The sequence below is a fragment of the Canis lupus genome, chromosome 18 (assembly GCF_048164855.1).
Source record: "Canis lupus baileyi chromosome 18, mCanLup2.hap1, whole genome shotgun sequence".
NCBI lineage: Eukaryota > Metazoa > Chordata > Mammalia > Carnivora > Canidae > Canis > Canis lupus.
This window is the reverse complement of record NC_132855.1, coordinates 37,600,578-37,622,782: the sequence shown is the minus strand read 5'-3', so window position 1 is coordinate 37,622,782 and position 22,205 is coordinate 37,600,578. Positions and strand designations below refer to the sequence as shown.

At 37.0% G+C, this 22,205-nt stretch overlaps 1 protein-coding gene and 1 long non-coding RNA gene across 10 annotated transcripts in view; one reads left to right on the top strand and one right to left on the bottom strand.

Annotated features, from left to right (window-relative positions):
* UMAD1 (UBAP1-MVB12-associated (UMA) domain containing 1) overlaps nt 1–22,205 on the top strand; it is a 230,306-nt gene that overhangs the window by 199,448 nt on the left and 8,653 nt on the right. The window contains exon 5 of one of the 9 annotated variants that reach the window (XR_012010983.1): nt 20,898–21,149. The exons of the other annotated variants lie outside the window; for them this stretch is intronic. The gene's annotated coding sequence lies outside the window, so the exon portion shown is untranslated. Of the gene's footprint in view, nt 1–20,897; nt 21,150–22,205 lie in introns of those variants that run through there. 9 annotated transcript variants of the gene reach the window in all.
* LOC140608988 (uncharacterized) overlaps nt 20,685–22,205 on the bottom strand; it is a 103,777-nt gene continuing 102,256 nt past the window's right edge. The window contains exon 9 of the long non-coding RNA XR_012010988.1: nt 20,685–21,027. This is a non-coding gene — a long non-coding RNA (uncharacterized lncRNA). The remainder of the gene's footprint in view (nt 21,028–22,205) is intronic.

The following is a 22,205-nucleotide window of genomic DNA, read 5'->3' as shown; positions in this document are numbered from 1 at the left end:
AGAGTTAACATTACTTTATTACTCAAGCCAACAACATTCATTCATTCAGCAGTATTTATTGTCTATTGAGTGCCAGCTATTCTGCTACTACACATACAATTAACTGGACAGGGACCTTGCCTCATGGAGCTTATATTTTAGTAGGAGCGACAGACCAAACACTAAGCTAATAAAAAAAATAGGCAAAGAGGGACACCTGGGTGGCTCAACGATTGAGCATCTGTCTGCCTTTGGCTCAGGTCATAATCCCGGAATCCTGGGATCGAGTCCCACACCAGGCTCCCTGAAGGGAGCCTGCTTCTCCCTCTGCCTGTGTCTCTGCCTCTCTCTGTGTGTCTCTCATGAATAAATAAATAAAATCTTTAAAGAAAAATAGGCAAAGAAATTAATATGTCAGGCCATGGTAATTATAGTGAAGGGCATAACCTATGGAGTGAGATAGAAAACAAGTTAAGGGGGGATCAACTTTAAAACAGGGTGGGCAGAGCAGACTTCTGCATGGAAATAGTATTTAGGATGAGACTTAAAGAATTAGCAAGCTGTGTTGAGAGTGAAGCAAGAACTGGAGAGCAAAGGCAGAGTAGAATATGATCCCTTTTCATATTTGGATTGGAAAAGATTTTTTATAAAGCCTGACAAACACCAAGTTTTGGTGTGCTGTGGGGAAAGAGAGTCCTCACACCCTGTATAAGTCCAAACACCTACTCTAGAGAGCCATTTGGAGTGTCTAGGAAATGTGAAAACAATTTTGTACATATACTCTAGAGCAGTTATTCTTAAGTCTTAAAAACAATATCCCCCCCTTACACATCTTTAAGATGTCAGGAAAACTTTCTATCATAACTTTAATTGTTGCAAAGGATGGAATTTCCCACATATTATAAATATTGGCATTTAAACATAAAACGATTACATCATTCTTTCAAATATATTCAGTGAAATTGAGATCCCAAAGCAATTTGGTACATGATATCACCCATTTAAAAAATACATGAACAAGCTCTTTAACAATCAGAAATTTCACATCATTCCTTTTTCTACCTGAACTCAGATTTCTATCCACTTCCCCCAAAGAATTTTATCCTTTATCTTGAAAGTCTTTTATTGATCACTCTACCGTATTTCCTGGCAACAAAAAATATTGGTATAAATTATTTTTAAAAATATATTTACTGGTACCCTAGTGCCAAGTGTTAGAAAATCTCTTCTGAATTATTATTTTATTAGTAGTATATAATCAAACTAGATAGATAGATAGATTTTTTTTATAATAGACTTTAAAAGTTGGGTTTTTTTAGAAGGGCATCTCTTAGTGAGATGGAACAGCTTGTTCTTGTTGTTTCTTAATGACTTCATGCATCTGAAGATGACTATTACTAGAAGGAAGCTAACAGTTAAGTGAAGAGAAGATAGGGCCAGATGGGGGCTTGCAAAGATGTATTAGTATTTTTTAAGTGCATTATATTGAGTATTATCTGTAATATTTCTTTCATCTAAATAATAGGCTAAATGAAATTTAAAATGAATACAGATTTATGATATTTAAAAATATGTGGGCAAAAGAGTGAAAATATTTATGAATCTGATTAAGTGATTGAGAAAATAAAAAAACACTATAACCAATATGTATTTCTTTTACTTGAAAATGTAGCTTCAGTCTGTTTAAAGTAATGTTGAACTTTTCACCAGTCATCTACTTTTTGTCTCAATAGATTTGCCTATTCTAAATATTTTATATAAATAGAATAATATGTGTTCTTTTGTGGTTTCTTTCACACAGCATAATATTTTCAAGGAGCATCTGTGCTGAAGCACGTTATCAGTACTTCATTCTTTTTTTACTCCTTTAATTATTGAATATTAGTCTATTATGTGAATATACCACATTTTGGTTATCTGTTCATCAGTTGATGGACATTTAGGTTATTTCTACCTTTTGGCTATTGTGAATAATGCTGCTATAAACATTCACGTACAAGTATTTTTTTGAATACCTGTTTTTATTTTTCTTTATATGCTGGGTCTTATAATAACTCTCTGTTTAACTGTTTGAAAAACTGGCCATTTTTGAAAGTGGCTGCATCATCTTTACATGGATGCTTTCTGATAACAGTATGATGGATCCAGTTTCTCCACATCCAAGCCAACAGTTGTTATTATCTGATTTTTTATTATATCCATCCTAATGGGTGCAGAGAATCTCACTGTGGGTATCTTAACGGTTTTGATTTGCATTTTCTTCATCATGTCAATGATATTAAGTACTAATGATGTCAAGCACCTTTTCATATCTCTACTGACCATTCATACTTTGGAGAAATGTCTATTCACATCATTTGCCTATTTTTCAAGTGGGCTATCCTTTTATTGTTGAGTTATAAGAATATTTTTTATATATTCTAGCTTCAAGTCGCTTATTAGATTTTTGATTTACAGATATCTTCCCGCATTCCGCTGATGGCCTTTCCCTTTTTGGCATAGTATCTATTGAAGCATGGAAGTTTGTAATTCTGATAAGGTCTAACTATCTACTTTTTTTCTTTTGTTACTTGTGCTTTGGTGTCATCTTTAAGGAACTATTGCCAAATTTGAGGCTGTGAAATTTATCTCCATATTTTTTTTTTGTTTTTCATCCTTTCACTTTACTAGAGTTCAATTTGCCAACATATAGCATATCACCCAGTGCTCATCCCATCAAGTGCCCCCCTCAGTGCCCGTCACCCAGTCACCCCAACCCCTCACCCACCTCCTTTTCCACCACCCCTTGTTCGTTTCCCAGAGTTAGGAGTCTCTCATGTTCTGTCTCCTTCACTGATATTTCCCACTCATTTCCCCTCCTTTCCCCTTTTATTCCCTTTCACTATTTTTTATATTCCCCAAATGAATGAGACCATATAATGTTTGTCCCTCTCCAATTGACTTACTTTACTCAGCATAATACCCTCCAGTTCCATCCACGTTGAAGCAAATGGTGGGTATTCGTCGTTTCTAATGGCTGAGTAATATCCCATTGTATACATATACCACAGCTTCTTTATCCATTCATCTGTCAAAAGACATCAAGGCTCCTTCCACAGTTTGTCTATTGTGGACATTGCTTCTATAAACATTGGGGTGCAGGTGTCCTGCCGCTTCACTGCATCTGTATCTTTGGGGTAAATCCCCAACAGTGCAATTGCTGGGTCCTAGGACAGATCTATTTCCTCTTTGAGGAACCTCCACACAGTTTTCCAGAGTGGCTGCACCAGTTCACATTCCCACCAACAGTGCAGGAGGGTTCCCCTTTTTCCACATCCATCCAACATTTGCTGTTTCCTGCCTTGTTAATTTTCGCCATTCTCACTGGTGTGAGGTGGTATCTCATTGTGGTTTTGATTTGTATTTCCCTGATGGCCAGTGATGCAGAGCATTTTCTCATGTGCTTGTTGGCCATGTCTATGTCTTCCTCTGTGAAATTTCTGTTCATGTCTTTTGTCCATTTCATGATTGGATTGTTTGTTTCTTTGCTGTTGAGTTTCATAAGTTCTTTATATATATATTTTTAAAGACTTTATGTATTTATTCATGAGACACACACACAGAGAAAGGCAGAGAGACGGGCAGAGGGACAAGCAGACCCCATGCAGGGAGCCTGATGCAGGACTCAATCCTAGGGCCCCGGGATCATGACTTAAGCCAAAGACAGATGCTCAACCTCTGAGCCATCCAGGTGTCCCTCATAAGTTCTTTATAGATCTTGGATACTAGCCCTTTATCTGATAGGTCATTTGCAAATATCTTCTCCCATTCTGTAGGTTGTCTTTTAGTTTTGTTGACTGTTTCTTTTGCTGTGCAGAAGCTTTTTATCTTGACTAAATCCCAATAATTCATTTTTGCTTTTGTTTCCCTTGTCTTCATAGATGTATCTTGCAAGAAATTGTTGTAGCCAAGTTCAAAAAGGGTGTTGCCTGTGTTCTCCTCTAGGATTTTGATGGAATCTTGTCTCACATTTAGATCTTTCATCCATTTTGAGTTTATCTTTGTGTGTGGTGTAAGAGGATGGTCAGTTTCATTCTTTTGCATGTGGATGTCCAATTTTCTCAGCACCATTTATTGAAGAGACTGTCTTTTTTCCAGTGGATAGTCTTTCCTGTTTTGTGGAATATCAGTTGACCATAGAGTAGAGGGCCCATTTTGGGGTTCTCTATTCTGTTCCATTTATCTATGTGTGTTTTTGTGCCAGTACCACACTGTCTTGAGGATCACAGCTTTGTAGTACAACCTGAAATCTGGCATTGTGATGCCCCCGGCTCTGGGTTTTTGTTGTTTTTTTTTTTTTTTTTTAATATTCCCCTGGCTATTCGGGGTCTTTTCTGATCTACACAAATCTTAAGATGATTTGTTCCAACTCTCTGAAGAAAGTCCATGGTATTTTGATAGGGATTGCATTAAATGTGTAAATTGCCCTGGGTAGCATTGACATTTCACACTATTAATTCTTCCAATCCATGAGCATGGAATATTTTTCCATCTCTTTTTGTCTTCCTCAATTTCTTTCAGAAGTGTTCTGTATGTAGTTTTTAGGGTATAGATCCTTTACCTCTTTGGTTAGGTTTATTCCTAGGTATCTTATGCTTTTGGGTGCAATTGTAAATGGGATTGACTCCTTAATTTCTCTTTCTTCAGTCTCATTGTTACTGTATAGAAATGCCACTGATTTCTGGGCATTGATTTTGTGTCCTGCCACAGTGCCGAATTACTGTATGAGTTCTAGCAATCTTGGGGTGGAGTCTATATTTTTCTTCTAAGAATTATATAGTTTAACTAATTTCAGACTTTGATCCATTTTAAATTCATTTTGTATATAGTGTCATATAAAGGTCCAATTTCCTTTTGTTTGTGTTTGTCAAGTTGTCCTAGCACCATTTGTTCAAAAGACTGTCCTTTCCTCTGTTGAATGGTGTTGGCACTTTGTCAAAAATCAGTCGACCCTAGAGCAGCAGGAAGATGGTGGAATAGGAGGATCCTGAGCTCTCTTCATCCCATAGACAGACCAACTCAGCAGCTACCTCTGTACAACTAACCCTGAAAATGATCTGAAAATTGGTGGAACAGACTTTGTACAGCCAGTCATAGAAAAAAAAAAAAAGACCTCATCAACAAGGCTAGGAGGGGCAGAGACATGATTGGGAGGAATTGATATTAATACAATAATAGGAGGGGGCTTTAACACCCCCATTTACATCAATGGATACATTATCCAGAGAGAAAATTAGGAACAGTAGCTTTGAATGACACATTAAATCAGATGACCTAACAGATGTATACAGAACATTCTCTCCAAACCCAGTAGAATATATTTTCTTTTCAAGTGCACGTGGTACATTATCTAGGATAGATCACATGTCAGCCCACAAATAAGTCTCAATAAATTTAAAGAGACAGAACCATATCAAGCATCTCTTCCAACTACAATGGTTGAAACTAGAAATCAATTATAAGAAAACTGGAAAAAAAATAACAAGCACACACAGGCTAAACAACATACTGCTAAACAACCAGGGGATCAATGAAGAAGTCAAAGAGAGAATCAAAAAACACATGGAGACAAATGAAAATGAAAGCACAAAGATCCAAAATCTTTAGATGCCACAAAAGTAGGTCTAGGAGGAAAGTTTATAGCAATACAGGTCTATCTCAAGAAATAAGGAAAATCTCAAGTGAACAACCTAATCTTACAGTTAAAGAACTAGAAAAAGAAGAATAAACAAAGCCCAAATCTAGGAGAAGAAAGGAAATAAAGATTAGCATGGAAATGAAGTAGAAAATTAAACAATAGAAAATAGCAGAGAACCCAAGAGATGCTTCTTTGAATAGATCCACAAAATTGACAAACCTTAGCCAATCTCACCAAGAAAGAAGAAGACTCACATAAATAAAATCAGAAATGAAGGCAGATGGGCAGCCCGGGTGCCTCAGCAGTTTAGCGCTGACTTCGGCCCAAGGCATAATGGGAACGAATCCCACGTCAGGCTTCCTGCATGGAGCCTGTTTCTCCCTCTGCTTGTGTCTCTGTCTGTCTCTCTCTCTGTGTGTCTCTCATGGATGAATAAATAAAATCTTAAAAAAAAAAAAAGAAATGAAGGCAAAGAAATAACAACCAACACCACAGAAATACAAAGGATTATGAGAGAATGTTATGAAAAATTATAGGCCAACAAATTAGACAACCTAAAAGAAATGGAGAAATTCCTGGAAACATACAATCTTCCAAAACTAAATCAGGAAGAAATAGAAAATCTGAACAGACTGATTATTAGTAATGAAATTGAATAGTAATGAAAAAACTCCCAACAAAAATCTAAGACCAATAGCTTCACAGGGGAATTCCACCAAATATTTAAGGAAGAGCTAATACCTATTTTTTTCAAACTATTCCAAAAAATAGAAGAGGACAGAAAGCTTTCAAATTCATTTCTGTGAGGCCAGCATTACTCTAACACCAAACTAGACAAAGACACTATAAAAAAAGAAAATTACAGGCCAGTAACTCTGATGAACATAAATGTGTGAAAATCCTCAACAAAATATTAGCAAATGAAATTCAACAATAAATTAAAAGGATCATTCATTACAATCAGGTAGAATTTATTCTAGAAACGCAAGTGTGGTTCAATATTTGCAAGTCAATCATTAGGATATATCACATTACCAAGGGGAAGGATAAAAACCATAGGATCATTTCAATAGATGCAGAAAAATAATTTTTTTAAAGATTTTATTTATCCATTCATGGCAGACACACACAGAGAGAGGCAGAGACACAGGCAGAGGAAGAAACAGGCTCCATGCAGGGAGCCCGACGTGGGACTCGATCCCCGGACTCCAGGATCACACCCTGGGCGGAAGGCAGCGCTAAACCACTGAGCCACCCAGGGATCCTGCAGAAAAATAATTTGATAAAATACAACACCCACTGATGATTAACAACTCTCAACAAAATGAGTTTATAGTAAACATAGCTCAACATAAAAAAGGTTATGTATGACAGACCCATAGCTAACATCATATTCAGTGGTGAAAACAGCTTTTCCTCTAAGATCAGGAACAGAGCAAAGGTGTCCACTCTTACCACTTTTATTTAACATAGTACTGGAAGTCCTAACCACAGCACTCAGAGAGGAAAAAAGAAGGCAACCGAATTGGTAAGAAAGTAGTGAAGTGTTCATTATTTGCAGATGACATGATGCCATACATAGAAAACCCTAAAGACTCCACCAAAACACTATTAGAACTGATAAGTGAATTCAGTAAAGTTGCAGGATACAAAATTAATATATAGAAATTGGTTGCATTTCTATACACTATAATGAAGCAGCAGAAAGAGAAATTAGGAAAACAAACCTATGTGCAACTACACCAAAAAGCATAAAATACCTAGGGATAAATTTAAGCAAGGAGACTTATACTCTGAACCCTATAAGGTACTAATGAAAGAAATTGAAAATGACACACACAAGTGGAAAGGGTATACCATGGTCACAGATTAGAAGAATTATTATTGTCAAAATGTCCATACTGTCTAAAGCAATTTACAGATCCAATGTAATTCCTATTAAAATACCAGTAGCATTTTTCACAGAACTAGAACAAATAATCCTAAAATTTGTATGGAACCACAAAAGACCCTGAATAGCCAAAACAGTCTTGAGAAAGAAGAATAAAACTGGAGGTATCCTAATTCCAGATTTCAAGATCTACTATAAAGCTATAGTGATCAAAACAGTATAGTACTGTATAGTACTGGCATAGCAATATACACATAGATCAATAGAACAGAATAGAGTCCAGAAATAAACCAGTGCATATATGGTCAATTAATCTATAACAAAGGAGGCAAGAATATACAAGGGGGAAAATACAGTCTCTTCAGTAAATGGTGCTGAGAAAACTAGACAGCTACATGCAAAGGAATGAAACTGGACCACTTTACACAAAAATAAACTCAAAATGGATTAAAGACTTAAATATGAGACCTGAAACCATAAAACTCGAAAAGAAAACTTAGGTGGTAATCTCTTGGACATCTGCCTTAACATCTTTATGGATAGATATCCTCAGGCAATGGAAACAAAAGCAAAAATAAACTATTGGAACTACACCAAAATAAAAAGCTTTTGCAAAGCAAAGGAAACCATCAGTAAAACAAAAAGACAACCTAGTGAATGGGAAAAGATATTTATTTGCAAATGGTATACCTGACAAAGGATTAAAACTAAAATATGTAAAAAAAAAAAAAAAACCTTATATAACAACACCAAATAAAACAAGCACTCTGATTAAAAAGTGGACAGAAGAAGGTGCCTGGTTAGCTGAGTTGGTTAAGCATCGGACTCTTGATTTAGGCTCAGGTCATGATCACAGGGTCCTGTTCTCATGGTCATGAGATCAAGCCCCGAGTCAGGCTCTGTGACAGTGTGGAACCTGCTTAAGATTCTCTCTCTAAAAAAAAAAAAAAAAAAAAATTCTCTCTCTCTGCCCCTCTTTCCACCCAGCATGCTCTCCCCACCCGGCAAAAAAGTGAGCAGAGAACCTGAATAGACATTATTCCACAGAAGACATACAGATAGCTCACAAAAACATGAAAAGATGTACATCATCACTAATCATCAGAAAAATGCAAATCAAAACCACAATAAGATATTGCCTGACCCTTGTTGGAATGGCTAGAATCAAAAAGACCAGAAATAACAAGTGGTGTTGAGGATGTAGAGGAAAAGGAACTCTGTGCACTTTTGGTGGAAATATAATTGGGTGCGGCCATTATTGAAAACAGTATGGAGGTTCCTCAAAAAAATTAATAATAGAATTACAATATGATCCAGTAATTGCACTACTGGTATTTTACCCAAATAAAGTGAAAACACTAATTTGAAAAGATAAATGCACCCCTATGTTTATCGTAGCATTATTTATAATAGCCAAGATACAGAAGCAACCTAAGTGTCCATCAATGGGTGAATGGATAAAGAGGGGTGTGTGTGTCTGTTTGTGGGTGTGTATGAACAAACTCTTGCCATTTGTAACAACGTGGATGAACCTAAAGGGTATTATGCTAAGTGAAATAAATCAGAAAACAGAAAAACAAATACCATACGATTTCCCTTATATGTGGAATCTAAACAAAACAAAACTAAACAAAAACAGACTTTCTTTTGTCTTGAATTGGTTTTCACATTAAAATGTCTTTACCACTTTGCTAAGAATTCCTTTTTTTTTTTTGGTTTTAGTTTTTACTTTAATTGCAGCTAATATACAGTGTTATATTAGTTTGAGGTGTACATAGTGATTCAGCAAACACTTCCGTACATCACCCAGTGCTTTTCATGGCAAGTGCACTCCTTAACCCCCATCACCTATCTCACCCTTCTTCTCCTCTGGTAACCATCAGTTTGTTTTCTGTAGTTAAGAGTCTCTTGGTTTCTCTCTCTCCCTCCCTTTCCCTTTGCAAAAACAGACACTTATGTACAGAGAACAACACCGGTGGTTGCCAGAGGGGAGTGGGGGGATGGGCAAAATAGCAATCAAGAGGTGAAAAATTCCAGTTATAAAGTAAACAATCATGGAGATGAAAAGTACAACACAGGGAATATAGTCAATAATATTGTAATAACAATGTAACAGATGGTGACTACACTTATTGTGGTGAGCAATGAGCAATGTCTAGAATTGTTGAATCAATATGTTGTACACCTGAAATTAATAAAACATTGCATGCCAATTATACTTTAATAAAAATAAAAGTTAGGCACCTATAAAAGTAGTTCATCATAGACACATAGGTTTATTTCTGGACTTTAAATTCTATTCTACTGATATATATGTCCTTATGCCAATACCACATTGTCTTATTTACTGTTGCTTTGTAGTAAGTTTTGAAATCAGAAAATATGAGCCCTCCAGTGTTGTTCTTTAATGATATTTAAGGATTATTTTTGCAGTTCTGGGTACTTGGGAATTCTGTATGAATTTTAGGGCCAGCTTGTCAATTTCTACAAAGAAATCAGCCGGGATTCTAATAGGAATTGCATTGATTCCATATGTGAATTTGAAGAATACTGCCATATGAATAATATTGTATTCTGATTCACGAACATGGGATGTTTTTCCATTAAATTTTTTTAAAATTTCAACAATGTTTTGTAGTTTTCAGAGTATAAGTTTTAAATTTACTTCTGAATATTTTATTGTTTGATGCTACTGCAAATGAATTGTTTTCTTAATTTCATTTTTGAATTATTTATTGCACATGTAGAGAAATACAACTGATTTTTGTATATTGATTTTGTATCCTTCAACCTTGCTGAACTTAATAGTTCTAATAGTACTTAAATGGATTTCTTATATTTTTCTATATGCAAGTCCATGTCATTTACATATAGAGATAGCATCCAGGTTAGAAAGGAAGTAAAACTATCTACCTATTATTTATTTTTAAAATCTATTACTGATTAATTGCCTAATTGCTCTGGCTGGGACATCTAATAATATGTTCTAAGGAAGTAGACATGCTTGTCTTGTTCCTAATCTTAGGGGGAATGCATCTAGTCTTTCATTGTGAAATGTGTTTGCTTAGATTTTCTGAAGATGTCCCTTAATCAAGTTGAGAAAGTTCCCTTCGATTCCTAGTTGTGTATTTTTATCATGAAAGTGTATTCAATTTTTTAAAATTTTTTCTGAGCCTGTTGAGATGACAATGTAGTTTTAATTTGTTATTCAGTTGATGTGGTATATTTAATTAATTGATTTTCCCTAAACTCATGTAAACCATGCTTGTGGACATTACAAAGCTCATGCTACCAAAAAAGCATAATATTTTACATATATTGTCTGTATAGGTCTCTTTTCAAAAAACAAATTAATTTTTGGGGTTATGAGAAAGGAAAGTGAAGGAATAGCATAAATTGAGTAAATTTTTGTGCAAGTGAAAGTATTTGTTTTCCTCTCAGTGATTACCTGCTCAGAATTTTAAAATTGTTTTTAAACTTGTGATTTGCTTTACTTTTTGTACTGGTGATCCAGATATTTTTCATATCTTTTCAAGCAATCACCATGAAATTTATATTTTGAACCACATCACTTTAAATCAATTCTTGTTTAGGTTTTAGTTCAAAGCAATTAAACAAATAGGAAGTAAGAAACATACAAATCCTTTTAAAAATTAACTGTATGCTTTGAGCTTGAAAGCACGACTTTCATTTGTGCTACTCTGGGCATAAATAGTGATGATGTACTTCCCCTTTTTTCTACATTTAAGGGTCCACCCAGAAATTTGAAACTATATTGTGTCCCGGAAATGTTCTCATTCTCTTTTCTTGCCTGTGATATAATCTCCTAACATAGTTGGTTCAAGTCGACCCAGATCATGTGTTTGAGCCTTTTAAAGGCAAAGTTATCTTCTCTGTTTCCTGAGAACAAACTGTAGCCCAGGGCCCAGCACCTAGTACCTTCTTGCCGTTGCTCAGCAAGTGCCATAGACCAGGGATTGTGGGCAGTTGAATCCAGTCCATTGCTGTCACTGGACAGTGGGCCACAGAGGGCTTGTCTCAGGAAGTGTCATCACTTTGTGGTTACTTTACTTTCTTAAATTTAACTAGAATATATTTGGTTTAGGTAAAAAGGTTACTTTAAAAATATATTATTCAGACATCACAACACTGCTTTTTTTAGGGATTAAAAATGTCTAAATAGTCTATAATTTCAGGGTGTCTATGATCCACATAGAATTAGTATATCCAGCTGGATATAAAAATGACAACATTCAACGGTTTTCCCTTGTCTTTGGGGTTATTTTTCAAAAACTTGTTATCCTCCACATTACATGTGTTTGTTTTGAGAGGAAAAGAAAGCAGGATTTATTGGAAAAGTATTTTATAACCCTCTCTGAAGAAGAAAATACTTTTGAAACAATTTGAAAAAGTCTGTAGAAACTGCATTTACAAGATATGAAGCAAAGTTTCCTTAGACAGTGTCGGGTTTGCAGGGCAGCATAGAATAGTAGCTAAGAGTGTAATTCCAGAGTTAGACTAAATATCTTGTGTTTCAGTATTCCCCATCTATTAAATGGAGAAGAAAGTGGTCTGTACATCATAAACAAAAACTTAAATAAAGAGCTTAGAGCAGTGACTGGCAAGTAAGTGCCCCTTTACCTCTTAACCCACGTCTTTGGCGATAGATGTAGATACACTGTTACAGCCTTAAGACTGACTCAAAAAAGTTGATAGAATTAGTAATACTAATATGATTTACTTATTGATATATATATCAAAGCTCATCATCTCAATCCTTCTTTCTACTCTCACAAGCATACCATAAATTACTTCCTTTAATGAATTCCCGTCATCAGCTCACCTACAAATAGGCATAGGAGGGGAAACAGAAGCTCTGTTGGACTTTGAGTGTAGCTTCCACACATTTAAGAACACTTTTGGAAATTATAGGTGTTTGTCTTTAAGCCGCTTTGGTAGTTCAGGCCATTGCAATTATTTCTAGAAGGCTAAAAGAAGATCTGTATTAGGTTCTGAAACCTGACTACCTGGAAATACCAGACCATTGAAAACTAGTGCTCAGATGACCAAGAACCACCATGTAAATGGCTGAGTTCCAGAATGTTAACTGCCGCTGCTGCTTCCTTCCATGAGGCCTTTCTGTTCCCTAGTCCAGCCATCATAAACACCACACTGACCTATGGTGAAATCACTGGTTGGCCAGAATGCTCTTCCTTCTCCTAGTCCATCTTCCATTTCTATCAGCAGGTTAATTATATCCACATTTTGACTTCTGATAACCAGTCACTCCCACCTCCAGTGAATTGCTTTTTTGTCCTACACACACATCTTTCTTAATATCTTTTTACCAGGTGTTATCACTTGATCTACTTTGTTACCTTGCTATTATTTATGGGATTAAACAAAAAAATATTAACTGACAAACTCTCCAGATTCCTAGAGATATTTTTTTTAAGATTTTATTTATTTATTCATGAGAGACAAAGAGGGAGAGAGAGGGAGAGAGAGAGAGAGGCAGAGACACAGGCAGAGCGAGAAGCAGGCTCCATGCAGGGAGCCTGATGTGGGACTCCATCCCAGGTCTCCAGGATCACACCCTGGGCTGAAGGCGGCGCTAAACCGCTGAGCCACCTGGGCTGCCCCCTAGAGATATTTCTAATAAAAATACCTGATAGTGCACCTCGGCCAGCAATCTTTAGAGTACTCCAAAATACCTTGCAAATTCTCTACCAAAGTTCCGTTCCTACAACTATATTTGCTTTCTTCAAGCACTGACAGTCAAGATAATTTTAAATTGTTTAATCTGGCTTGTTACTCAGATTTTAATATTAATAATTTCCCTACATGTATTCATTGCAAATATATAGGATTTCATCTCTATTGTGGACTCATTGGTCTGACAAAATACATTCTGAGTTCTTAATAATTATCACAATGATTTTTAGGCCATGATTTGATAGAACAGTGGTGCCTACCCATATATATACACACACATATTTTAGACTCCAGAGTGTGCGATTTTAATGGAGAGAAGTGTAAAGTTAGGTCTTCTTCCATGATAAGAGTCCTTTTCTTATCGTTTGGAATGTTATTCTGAGTTATAAGTTTCTTCTCAAGATACATAACTATCAGTTGATACTTTGTTTCCATAGTTATTATTTTTATTAATTTAAGTGCTATTACCTTGAGAATTTTTACTAGTGCAGAAGATGTGGGAATTTGGGGTCTAAGTCTAGTTAGAGTTATAGTACTTTACAGCTGGATCATCTGGTCCAACTACTTCATATTTTCAGAGGAGTTATTTGAAACACAGAAAGCTTAAATGATTTTGTATAAGGTCAAATGGTTTAGGTGGAGACAGTAGTCATTGGGACTTGGATCTAGCGCTTTTTCTAAGCCTTGCAGGTTGATTTTCAACCTAAAGTCCAAGTAACAGTATATATTCTGATAATTAACTTCTTTATCCCTAAAAACTTAGGAATCCTGAAAAAGGATGTCCCTAAGAATTGGTTTTGTACTAACCAATTTTTCTGCTGTTGATCTGAAAGCATTTTTCAAACACAATTTGTATCTTCCTTTTGTTACTTTGTTGATACATTTACAATTTTTGAAATTAAAATTTTAAATAAAAAATTAAGGTATGTGAATTTTAAATCTTCCTGTAAATGTGAGCATGATTGTGGCTTCTCATTTTTAATTGATTCTTAGCATTATTCACCCTCTATTTTGTTGGATAGACTTTCCCCCAAATCAGGTAATGACATCTCATACCCTTAAAATAACACACAAAGAATTACAGCATGGAGTTCCAGAGTGGATAGAAGGTCTTGGAGATTATGGTGCTGCTTCAAATAGGATTGAAATACCATCAATTATACTTGGATTTTAATCCATAAAATATTAAGTTGGCAAGGCTTGCTTTAATTATGATTTTTAAAGCTAAGCAAAGTGTGTATTATAGAAAGGTACATACAAATTTATTATACCTGAAAAAAATCACAATTTAAAATATTCAAGAAACATATTTTATGTTTCCCTCACTTCAGGCTCTTGCTTTTCTCCATGTACATAAATACTTTGTATTTCTATAGTCACTGAATCCTGACAGTCCTTTGAGAATTACTTCCTGATTTCCTACCTAGTTGATTGTGCTCTAGTCTAAAAATAGTGTCTTAATGTCTATTAACAGATGAATGGATAAATAAAATATGGTATATACATACAAAAGAATATGCGCCTCAGAAAGGAATGAAAAGTCTGATACGTACATGGTCTCCAAAAACATTATGCTAAGTGAAATAAGCCAGTCACTACAGGACAAACATTGTATGATTTCATTTATATGAGGTACCTAGGTAGGCAAACTGATAAAAAGATATAGAGGTTACCAGGGGCTGGGGGAAGGGAGGGATGGTGAGTTATTTAATCTGGACAGTCTCTGCTTGGGATAATGGAAAAGTTCTAGAGCTAGATGGTGGTAATATCTGCACAACACTCTGAATGTACTTCATGCCACTGAATTATACACTTAAAAACGGTTAGGACAATAAATTTTATATTGCATATATTTTACCACAATAAGAAAATACTATCCTGAGTTAGCCATAAAATAAAATAATAGGACTCTCCTTTGGGCTCTGAGTATATACCACGAAGGGACCATGCATCCTGCCATTCTGAGTAGCCCCTTCACTCTCACACTGGGGTGGAGAAAACACAGCTGTATTTATTTTTCCATCTCCATCTTCTATTTTGAAATACAACCTTTTTTGCAAATGAGAGCCAAGGTCAAGTGACATAGGACTCTACTCAGCCATTTCAGTTTGCCAAACATTGTTTTTCTAGTGGAGTGTGCTGGGTTAGGTGTGGCAGTTGTGGGTAATGCTACCACTCGTATGCCCTCTGAGTGGAATTTAATTCTGTACTCCCATTCGGTATGATGCATTTCCTTTTACTTTTACCTCTCCATGAAAATAGACAGTTGTATATTCACTACTATAATATTTCCAAGTGTGTGGCCTATTCCACACATCAAATTCAAATTACAAAGAAAATGAGGTTTTTCCTATCCAATATTTTCCATTTCTTAAAAGATGTTTTTGTTTCCTGAGATTAGAAAGATGTTTATATGCAAGGTGAGGCACTACTGAATTCTGGCTATGCACGCACTAAAAAGTATATATTTATGTCTGCACATAACAATAACATAAACTGACAAAATACAAACTTTTCAGTGTAAATTAAAAACAGAACAGATTAGCTGTCTTCAAACAATGCTATCGTGACATAATATCATTTTTATTGTTTATAATAACATCTAAATGTTTGTTCTTAAAAATATATATTATACTTAGGCTATAAATTTGTTAAAGGTTCATTCCATCAAAGAACATGCCAAAAAAACCTCAGCATGTAGTTACTACTTAATATTTTAGACTTACTTTCTTTTTGTATTTCCTACTCCTATCCTATGCTCTTTATTTCCAATCAATATCATATACGTTATGTCTATCTACTTATATAAAAAAGGAGTATAATAAAATGTTTCTGTTTCCTTACTATCTTTAAAAATAGTATTCCATTTCCTTTCTTATTGTCTATGCAGACGATTGAAGTGCTTTATTGTTTTACAAAATGAAAATCCTTCATTTGAGTGAAATTATTAGTGTGCTGAGATGTGCAAGATCATTTTTCATTGTTTTCCTTTGAAATTATCTGGAAAAAAATATGACCTTGCTGCATTACATTCTGAAGGAGCTGAATAGATATTTAAAATAAATAAAGCTATATAAATGGGAAGTTAAGTAGAATTTAGTGTGACTAATAAGGGGTATCAAATTCTTCAGACCTGTGGTATACATAATAGGCTTAAAGAATTCACATACAGAAGCCTAAGCCATTGTGTAGCCATGGCTGTGATCAGATGCTATAGTTTGGAAGCTATTACATATTGTATCCAGCTTACTAGATTTAAGCAGATAGCAAGATGCTCAGTTGTATCGATACTTTGAACTCTCTTCCTATAGTGGCACACTTGTCCATAGATTAATTGCTAAGTCCTTAAAAGAAACAAACAAAACCCGGACAAGCTAACTTTAAATTATTTCCCATGATGACGGCCTTTACAGTGAAGGCAGAGCATGGGGTTGTAAATCAGGAGATCCAGAGTACGCATCTCTGCCAATTAGTAGTGATTTGACCTCAGATGGTCATTAAACTTGGAGCCTCAGAAGATGAGAATTGCAGCAGTAACTTCCCTATCAAATGTAACAGGTTGTAAGGCTCAAATGCAATAAAGTATGTGAAACTACTTCTAAAACTGTATAAAGCACTAAACAAATGCCATTTTCCCAAGATTCTAATTAGAACTTTTCTTATCCCACAGATTTAACTGAATTATGAAATTGATAAAATCATACCAGTGAGCTGTTTCACAGAGCATTATAGCACATGTTAAAGACCATTGGTTTGTTACAGCTTTAATTCCCAGATCATTTAACATCTGCACGACTCTGTTTTTGTTGATGTGGTCAATATGCCTCTCTTTTTTGGTGTAAATGGAGATGTGCAGGGAAATAGAAATTGATGGGGTTATAATGTCCTAATAAAGGGCACTCCTAATAAGGAGTCTGCATCCTGGGCCAATGGAGAAATAAGACCAAAGAGCCAGCAGACAGAAAACCAAAATGTCCCCCTTTTGACTAACACAGCCTAGGCTGAAGGAGACAGCTTAATGTGATAGCTGAAGTGGATTTCCAGGCTCCCGATAACCTATGTCTAGACCTGTGGGGAGAGTTTAAGTCAGCATAACAGATACTCTTAACTCGGGCAGCCCCGGTGGCACAGCAGTTTAGCGCTGCCTGCAGCCCAGGGCGTGATCCTGGAGACCCGGGATCGAGTCCCACGTCAGGCTCCCTGCATGGTGCCTGCTTCTCCCTCTGCCTGTGTCTCTGCCTCTCTCTCTCTCTCTCTCTCTCTCTCTCTCTCTCTCTCTGTGTGTGTGTCTCTATGAATAAATAAAAAATCTTAAAAAAAAAAAAAAAAGATACTCTTAACTCTGGTAACTTGGCTCCCCTGGTCCAAGTAGAGAGAGAAGAAAGAGACTTTCTCCAGGCCTCAGGACCTTAGATGGTTTAGTGTCCCTCATCTAGAAACATGGTATGGCCATTGTCCTCCTTGAGGAGGAATAGGGGGAATGGCAGACAGCCAAGGTGCTTAGAGAAAAATCCCTCTTTATGGAAAGCAGGAAAGTTAGAGAGAAGCTTTTCTCTTTAATAGAGGTAAACAGAATTTAAATTAGTGGAATTGACCCACCCATCCCCTCTCCTAGTCAGCTCTCATCTCTGAGGCATTCCTCCGCTTACAGTGCTTACCTAGTCCTGCCACCTGTTGCTGGTCGTGTTCCCCACACCCTTGCCACCAGGCATAGGCTCCTGGGGGAGCCCCTTCAGACTATACCAGAAAAACTAGCTCCTGAGAGAGAAGATCTGTGTAAGGCAGGTGGATGCTAGAGACTGACTGTACCCCCCCACCAACTCAATTCATGTATTGAAACCTAATCCCCTAAGTGAGGATATTAGGAGGTGGGGCCTTTGGGAGGTGATTAGGTCATGAGGGTGGAGCCCTCATGGATGGGATTTGTGCCCTTGAAAAAGAGGTCCTAGAGAAAGCCCTGGTCTCATCTGCCATGTGATGTTTTAGGGAAAAGATGGCAGTCCAGGAACCAGGAAGTAGGCCCTCACCAGACACTGAATATGCTAGCACTTAATCTTGGACTTTCTAGCCTTCAGAACTGTGAGAAATACATTTTGATGTTTGTAAACCATCCAGTCTATAATATTTTGTTATAGCAGCCAGAATGGACTAAGACACTTGATTAGAGGGAGTTTGGAGATGATAAGGTTAGCTTCTACCTCTCTCTCTTGATGAAAGGTGGATCTATGATAAAAAAAAAAAAAAAAAAAAAAAAAGTTGCCACAGTCTCTACATTGTAGTAGAACCTCATTGAACTTCCATTGGGAGACACATTAGTGAAGTTGTTCATTTGCCAAGTGAAGAACAATCCATCTCGTTCTTTAGGAAACTAAGCTAGTTTTAAGTTTGTTTGTATTTAATACCATCCATGGTTTACCATGTGGGTGATAATGCAGTGGGCAAAATCTTGTTAGGAAAAAAAAACAGATGTGGAAATCCAGCTTAACATAATAATTCCTGGCCTTTTCTGAATAAGTCTGAATATAAAGTTTGTGAAGAAACTGAAATTATTTAGTCATTCAATAAATATATATCAATCACCTGTTATGAGCCAGACATTGCTCTGATTGCCAGGGGAATGGAGATGAAGGCTACTGTCCCTGAGTTTCAATGGCCCATGGTATTATGAGGGTGACAGAGCATTCCAGTCCAGTGTGATTTGTGGCGAGAGAAAGGTATGCACAAGCTGTTGTGGGAATACATGGGCAGGCACTTGGCCCAGGTTTGAGGAGTTACTTGGGGAGCTCTTTCTAAAAGAGCGCTGGTGTGCATCCTGAAGGGCAAATTGAAAGAGGCAAGATGTAGGGAGTAGGAAAGAGAAAGATGTCCCAATTTAGGCAGAAGTAACCAAATGAGCCAAAGCTCAGAGCTAAAGGGAAAGCTTGGCATGTTTGGATAATTGTAAATAGCTTGGTGTGAAGACATTAGGGAATGGTAATAAAAGAAATCTGAGGAGTAAGCAAGGCCAGATCATACCTTTTGTGCTACAATAGGGAGTTTTTTTGTCCAAAGGCACTGAGGAGCATTAAACAAGGAAGAGCATGTGAGATACTACCAGCGAGAGGGAGAGAGGAGTAGGCCATATATAGGAGACTCTTGCAGCATTCATGATACAAGACTATAGTGGCTTGCATTAAGAGAATTGATGGTGGGATTGATGAGAAATGATGAAACTTGGGGAGACATTAAAAACCTCAAAATCAGTAGGACTCAGTCACTTACCGGATAGAGGAAGTGACAGGGAGAGAGAAGTCCAAGATAATTCAGACTTCTGTGTTTGACAGTCATTGCACAAAAAATATTAGAAGAGCATTGGGTTGGAATAGAACTGGGAAGCCTTGAGAGTCAGGTTCAGAACATGTTGAGTTTAATATTTCAAAAGGAAAGATATAATAGGAATTGAACATGTGGGTCCAGAGCTCTAAATAGAAGTCTGGGTTCAAGATATGTGTGTGTGTGTGTGTGTGTGTGTGTGTGTGTGTACACATGCATGTATCTACATTCTTGTATCTACTTTGGGGGAGTGGAGGAATAGGGCAGAAGGAACCATGGATATGGATAAGCTCCTCTGGGGAAGTGTGTTGAGAGAGGAAGAATAAAGCAACAGAATGGAGAATATCCTTTCAGAATAGACAAAAAAAAAAAAAAATCAGCTAGACAGATAAAGGCAACGCTAACAAGTGGCGCGGAAGCCAGAAGATTAAAAAACTCAGAGAGTCACCAGTCTGAAGTGCTACAAAGAAGTCATATATGGTTAGCACTTGAGAACGTCTTCTGAGTTTAGCACAGTGTGATTATTAGTGACCTTGGACAAAGTAGTGGCCGTACAGGGGCAGAGATAGAAGGCCGATTGCAGTGGGTGAGGAGTGAAACAGATGGCGAGTGTCAACAATCATCTCAGCCTGGCTGCGAAAGAAAGATAGTGTGGGCGTTCAGTGGGTAAGATCCGGTTGGGTATGAAAGACCTCAGGAGAACTTTCTGTGAATGATGAATTGACTTTATAAAAGATGAGCAATCAGGAGCCACCTCCTAATGGATGAAGCCGTGTCCTTCAAGAGTAGGGGCGAGATGGATGCGGGGTGCCAGGGAGGGATTTGCTTTGGGTAGGAAGAGGGCAACTTGCCTGTGGTGGCAGGAGGGAAGTATGGAGGGGTACAGACAGATGCAGAGAAGGTTTTTGGGTACAGTAAGTAGACGAGATCCTCCCCTGATGATTCCTATTTCCTCTGCAGAGTGGGATGCGAGGCACTCATCCCCATGGGCTGGCAGTGAGGAGCCAGGTGGTGATGGAGGGCTACAGGAGGGGAGAGCAGGGGTGAAAAGTGTGCTGACAAGAATGAGGGGGAAGGCCTACAGGAAAATATGAGATTTCTGGATAGCTTCAGGTCAGAGATGATGAGCTTCTATAAACTTCTTTTTCAAGTTTTTTTATCATCTTCTTTTTAAAAATGTTTTTTTAAAAAAAATCACTTGGATAGCCTTTTTTTATTTCACAAACCAGTATTAAACAGGATCCCATGCTGAGCATACTGTTTCTTGCTGGTTCCTTTCCTGAAATGCTTCTCTTTCCTCTTTCCACTGCTCCCCCACTCTAGTTGGCTGTACAGAAGATTTTCCGGCTTCAGTGAAGCCACTTTTCCAAGAATGCATGGAACAGATTACAGAAGCAAGTGCCAGCCTGCTGCTTACTTCCCTCTCTTCACTTGCATACATTCAGCTGGAGTTCTGAAAAGAGGAAGTCAGGAGAACTTTTTTTGTTGTTTTTGTTTTTTTGTTTTTTGTTTTTAAAGAAAGATGGAAGAAATGGGAAGCACAGGCAGGTGGAAAAACTGTGGGGGGTGAGGGGAAGGGAACAAATATTGAAAAAAATATCATAAGCTGAGATGTAAATTGAAATGATGTCAGAAATCAGAAAGGGAGCTAAGAAAGTATCTACTTTCTAACCTGGCCCCTTAGTTTGCTTTTTAAATATATGGCATCCTCAAACTGGGCCAAGCCAAGGCCCTATGGGAAACATGTTTGCAGTGAATTCAGCTTTCACTCCTGCCTAATTTATCTGTATCAGTGGTCAGGTGTTCTGGGCTTTTTTTGTTTGGCCTAACCCCCTCGATTTCAAATCAAGTCTGGGGTGCCTAGAGTATCTCAGAAATAAGGAGAGCGGATTCAGTGCCAACCAAGTGCCACAAGTGAGGCACTGGGTTATTGTTCTGAGTACAGAGGATCTGCAGAAAAGCAACAATCAGTCTCTACCTTTGCAAAATAATTTTTCCCTAGTGAAAGGAGACTATTGCTTAGAGCTTATGTAGGTATAAGAGACCAGTCCTCCTGCTTTTGTCAGCTAGCTGGACATTTATTAGCAACTAGCTTCTTAGAAAAATAAATAAATAAATAAGGAGCCTGAGTGCTGCCTTAACTGTGCTTTTGCTTCTATCACCTTCTAACCTCCTGTCCCCTGATACTTCTGACTCAGATTTGTCCCCCCCAACCCACCCCCACCAAGACACTGATGTAATGCAAGCAGATACCAGCTGAAGCCAGAATAGAATGGATAGTTATCTGGGGAGATAAAGTGACAGTGTTGCCTGTTTAGGCTATTGTTCAAAGGAACATGTCTTTTATTTATAGATGTTAGAATTTAAAGGCATAGACAGCCAGAGCTTGACACTACCTCTTCTTACTGTAACTTGTTTCCTAGAAATATGCTTTAGTGTATAGCTACCTTCTTTGCATGTAAATTGAATGTGCTAGATGTGTTTTATACCTGGTTTCATATTCTTCTAATAGGTTCTGTTACTGTTTTGTTTAAGGTTGGTTTCTAAATTTTAATGCTTCAATATTTTGCTTTTATGGGACACTATTTTATCTCTACTTATCTGAGGCATAGGTTGTCTTAAAATGCAGGA